Below are 6,027 nucleotides of genomic sequence, written 5' to 3'. Positions count from 1 at the left end.
CATCCCCGCTTCTATTTCAACGACCCCACCCTAGCCAGGCACAAGGGGGCCGGCCCTGCGGGGCCCGCCTGCCTATGGGAAGCCAGCTCCCCGCCCCTGCCCGCCTCCCCGGGGCCCGGAGCGCGTACACCGCTTCTGACAGCCCGAGCCAGCCGGTGTGGGCGCGGACGGGGGGGGAGGGCCCTCACCCTGATGGAAACAAGGCGCTTTGCACGTTTCAGGTGTTGTGCCTGGGACCAAAACTAAGGTCACGGATCTCCCCCACCCCCCCGGCTGTGGGGCGACACCACTGAAAGGCCCCAGCCAGGCGGGGTGTAATGACAGCCCTGCATTCCGATTTAAGCACCTCCGGAAAACAGGTACCTAAAGGACACTGCAAAATGTTGATCAGTTTAAAAGTCCAGAGCAAAGCGTGCCTGGGGCTGGGCTTTACTATGTGTAAACACGAACATTCAGCAAGATCGAGGAAGTTTGTGCAGCACAGTGGAAGTGGCTTTGAACTAGCGCTATTAAGCAGTCTAATGAGACCTCTCTCAAACTTTAATATTATTTATAGTCTCTTTGGGAAGCACTGCTCCACTGGACGTTTTAAAATCCTCAGTACCTTTTCATCTTCAAAGGGCTTTAGAAACATTCAGTGGCATCTTTCTTTTTTTCTTTTTGTCATACTCCAAACTTTGTGCTAATACATTGTAAGCATAGCCAGCATTAAATACACATCTCTGCAATATCCCATGAAAATGCCATTATAAAAATAGATCAGAGGAGGAGGAGGAGGAAGGGGAAAAGTTAAAGAAACAGAAAAAAAAGCGTCCTTTGTTTTCCTCCTCTAGAAAGAAAGTACCTGTCTAGTTAACTATTTTGCATTTGTGACACAAAACATACTATACTATAAGGCCAGGGGTTTTCAACCTGTGGGCCACAGACTCCTAGGGGTGCTCAGACTACTAAGATTTCCAAAAAGGTCCATACCTCCCTCTGAAATTATTTAGGGTCCTGCCAATGAAAAAAAGTTGAAAAACACTGCTCTAGGTATTGCACAATGAACTGAATTCCATCAAATTTCTGAGGGGGGAAGGAGAAGAACGTCTTGATACATGCAAGAGAAGTTAAATGTCTCATACTGTCTATGAAAATAAAAGTTATAAGATACTGTAAATAAAATCCTGTTTCCGCCTTTTTTTTTTTCTCCCAAGCCCGTTGTGTACTCTACAGTTGATGTAGTGATAATCACTAATCCCACGGAAATGTTAATGACATCCACCCTCTCCTGTATTTACAGACCTTTGCTAAATTTCAAAAATAGTTCTCTGGTCAACCTCACACTCTCCTCCCCTTTTCTTTCAAGCACAATCCTGTTTCTCCACAGCAAGCAAGGTGTTGCTAAATCTGAATGCAGAAAGTTAATTACAGAACTGGGAAAAGAGTTTAGCATAACATTTCTTTACACAAACTTTCTCTTTAGGAATGTCCATCCACTTCATGTTTGTTGTTACTAAAGTAGAGCCTGCTACTCCCCTCAGTCTGTAGTATTCCGAATAATGCAGACTAATTTCAATCCCAAACCTATACATATAGCCAAGGATCACACACTAATCTTAGCATCCTTCTCCAAAGTATCTTGAATTAAATTTAATTCTCCACTCTAATTTTAAAATAGTTTATTTAATGGAAGGCTTTTCAAGTCTTGTATATAAGTATATATAGTTTATTTTTCCTTGGTTGTTTTTGACTATAATGCCCTTCACGTACTCCATATTAACCATTCTGTTCATTTAAATCCAGTTTATTTTGACTTTGAACCACATGTGCCCTCACAGGAGTTTTGAACACCCTTTCAATTTTTTAAAATTACAAATTAAATATAAATTACAGTCAGCAGCTTTAAACAAAACTGATAACCTCCCAGCACATTGGCTAATACTTCATTCCTCTTAGACTCTCAGAGATCTGATCTAAATTAAAAACCAGATAGAACATAGGCCCCTGCGCATTATACATGTAGCATATATGTTATATATTACCTACCTACACACATTATGTAAATCAAATATTCATACAGTTTGAAATATTTCTGAGCTGTGTTCAATATATGTTCCTTAATTCTATGTTAAATATATTTTCCCTCATGATTAATAAAAAGTTAATTTTAAAAACTATGTTCTTTATATTTTAATATACTGCCAGCAAACACTTAGGCTATATCTACACTACCATCTGTGTCAGCAAAATTTATATCGCTCAGGTGTGTGACTATTCCACCCCCCAGCGACATAAGTATCACCAATATAATGTTTGTGTGCACAGCACTATGACGGCGGGAGAGTTTCTCCCACTGACATAGCATATGCCGCTCACAGGGGTGGTTTTTTTAATGCCAACGGGAGCGCTCTCTCCCATCGGCATACGTCTTCGCCAGACACAGAATAGCTTTTCCCTCACAGAGCGCTTTACGTATAGACATACCCTTAGGCAAATATCTAACTTAAGTGCTTACAGGAGTAAAGTTATGCCTATACGTCAGTGCTTGTTAAATTTAAAAGGACAATATAAGGCCTAACCTCAAACAAACAAATCCCCACCTTCTATGTATTACGAGAAATTGGCAAAGAATTACAATTCTTACTCAAGCACAAATAAATATTTTTTACAAGTAACAATTTCTTTTGGGCACTTCACTCACAATTAAACAATTAAACAGACTAGTCAATTTCACGTTCATTTCTAATTAGTTTTTTGTTTTTAATCTGACTTGCCCACAGATGAAAGGTTTAGATTGCAGACAATGCAATGGACTGTTGAATTCCAAACAGGCAACTGATTTTATTTATTTTTAAAAAAAATTAAAACCTTCATTATTATTATGTTTTGCACAATGTTTAAATATATATTTTAATTTAACAAACTTAATATCAGTAATAAATTGACAACCGGCAGTGTCTCTTTAATAACAATTTTATGGAATCTAGTATTTATTGATAGTCAACTAAACATCAGGAAAACAAACCTTTCATAATTACTGTATTTCTAAGAATATTTCCATCTCTTTAAGTTTAAGTTTATGCTTAAGAGACAAATTGACAGTGGAAAATCTGAATAAATTCTTTTAAACTGAACATAATTTCATTTATTTAAATAAGAATTTTGGCATTAGCATTCAGGAATTAGTGCCATTATTATAAGTAATGGTTTTTCTGTAACACAGATCTCTGAGTATCTCACAGAATATAACTAGTTTTAACATACTCTACAACAGAATAAAAGTAGGAAATAACTGTTTACCGCAATGCTAACTATATAGATATGAATATGTGACGAACACCTTTCAATGTGTTTAATTACTGATAGAAAGTCACAATGCTCTATACTTGAAAAAATGTTTCCACATTTAATAAAAAGGGGGTTAAACATCTGAGGCTATTCAAATGCTTCAAGTTCTGAGGGGGCATTGATCCAGACATTGTGAATGGACTCAATTACTTTGAATTTTCTTGTTCTTTGAATTCTTCTTTGCTTAGTACTATTATACTATTAGGAAAGACAGGAGAAAACAAGAGCAAATGTCAAGGATCAGGCAGTTGGAAGCTTGGAAGTAATGTACTTGTGGGATCAAGCAACACTGCTCTGTTGGAGAACGGTTAGGGAGCAAGGGAGTTTAGGATTGATGGATTGGAGGAGGAGAAATGTGCAAGCTAATCTTCTTTCCTAATTCATAGAGAACCACAGATGTACTCCTAGAGTAGGCCACACATTTCACTATTCTTGCTTGAGGAAAGGTGCCAGAATGTGTGGGAGCTGCATGTACATTGTTGGGAGATTGAGGGAATGAGAGGAAAGACATGGATAAATTGCTCCATAATGATGAAGTGAGGGAAATCTGAAGACCTCAACTAAACTGATCCAGACTTTCAGCCACACTCAGATGTCTGATCATTTGAAGGGCTGTTAGTGCTTTCAGGGACCTATTCTGAATTAATTTATACCCAGTTAAAACAAGTTTTCATGTAATCTAAGCTGCAAAAATGGAAAACATATTTCTCCCTTACACAAAATAAGTAGTCAGCTGGATTTTTGGCCACCCATTTGAATCCATATTCATTGTGCATAAGGGGAGGGTGATGTACATATGCAGAAGGGTGAGGAAACATGGGAGAGGACCGGACCTGAAGAGTCTATGAAATCATAAAGACAAATATGATTTTATAAATACACAGGTGTGCAAACTGACACGGCCCTTTAGCAGACGTCCTAATGGAACAGATACCCAGAAAGTTCACAGGTCCACTGGAAACAGCCACATAAAGATGACCTGCCCTTCATCAGCTTTTTAGAATGAGTTGATCATGCAGCAGAGCAATCTACCATAAGGCAGCTGAAGGGGAAGAATTACTAATGGGTTAACACAAAAGAACCCTCTATTTTTTAAAACCCATATATGAAACCCCAGCAGGACAGAGAAGGAAAAAAATAAAGGCAGGGCACACAAAGTTCTGAACAGCAGAAAGGAGTCTCAACCTACGACTTACTAATCTGCCTCATGCCCTTCCTAGCTTGTGAAAGAAAGTCATGAACAATTGGAGCCATTCCTTACAGAAACAGCCAATGGCTCATTCAAAGAAGGAATCTTCCCTTCCTTCTTCAAGCATGCAATAGTCCTATCAGCAATGAAGAAATCCACTCTGGATATTTCCATCCTAGCCAACTATCACCCAGTGTGAAACCTCCCACTCCTGAGCAAGCTCATAGAGAAGCTAAGATAAGGCCAACTACAAACTCATCGAACTGAAGCCAGCATTCTAGACCCAAGCCAGGATACAGAACTGAAGTTGCCGTAGTGGCACTGACGGATGATCTCCTCCTGTAATAGACAGAGAACACATGTCCATACTTTCATCCTCCTGGACCTCTCTGCAACATTGTTGATTATGTTAGTCTTCTGTCTTGCCTGAGAAAGGTGGCAGGGATCCGGGGTAATGTGCCAAGCATTTTGAGTCCTTCCTGGAGGGACACACCCAATGAATAGTGATGGGAAACTGCACCTCCCCCACTAGACCCCTCACTAGTGGAGTTCCAGCAGGAGCAATTCTATGCAGATGTCACACAACTCTACCTCTCCATCACATAAGACCACACCACCTCTGCCAAGATGGCCCAGTGCTTGGATGAGATCAGCTCTTGGCAGAAGCTGAACCCAAGCAAGACAGAAGTTATGTCCAGAAGAAAGCATACTGAAGATCTTGCAGCCACAGTATAGTGTCTGTTGGTTGAAGATACTCACCTACAATTGGTCAATTCAGTCCATAGTCTAGGAGTAGTCATAGATTCCTTGCTGAAGCTGAGCTCTCATATAGCTGCAATCATGAGTAATGCTTTCTACCATCTCCACTTGGCTAGGAGATTCCATCACACTCTGGTGGATGAAGACCTGGTCTCAGTTATTCGTGCCTTCGTCACTCTCGGCTGGATTAAGGCAGTAATATACCTGGGCATGAACTTTCAGCACTTAGGCAACTCCAACTAGTTCAGAATCCTGTAGCACATCTCCTCAGCTTCACAGGCTACTGCCAACATGTCAAGCTGTCCTCCACTCTCTGTGCTGGCTTCCCACAGAATTTCAAATCAAGTTCAAGGTCTCAGTCCTTATCTTCAAAGTGCTCCATGGCCTGGGCCCAGGTTACTTAAAAGACTGTTTAAAGTCCTGGTACAAAGACTGTGGTTGACAGCTCTGCTCTTCTGGCACAATGGAACTCTCAACAATCAGAGTCAAGCTTGTCTGTGCAGGAGACAGAAATGTCTGTGGGGGTGGTCCAAGACTATGGAACAAACTCTCTGAAGGGTAAGGACCATCACAAACTTCATCACTTTCCAGTTCAAGTGCAAGGTGCATTTCTTTGACATGCCTTCTCTTACATAAACACATCGCAACAGGTATATTTATATTAAAACCCTCTAAAACACACCCTACTAAAACCATACTGCCCATGCTTCTCCCTCTGGGGAGAGAATGAGAGAACAAACAACATGTGA

This window comes from Emydura macquarii, unplaced genomic scaffold, assembly GCF_026122565.2.
Source record: "Emydura macquarii macquarii isolate MOO-44397 ecotype Brisbane River unplaced genomic scaffold, CSIRO-AGI_Emac_v2 contig_2473, whole genome shotgun sequence".
Classification (NCBI taxonomy): Eukaryota; Metazoa; Chordata; order Testudines; family Chelidae; genus Emydura; species Emydura macquarii.
The sequence above is the reverse complement of the archived record's forward strand: the minus strand, read 5'-3'. Positions refer to the sequence as shown.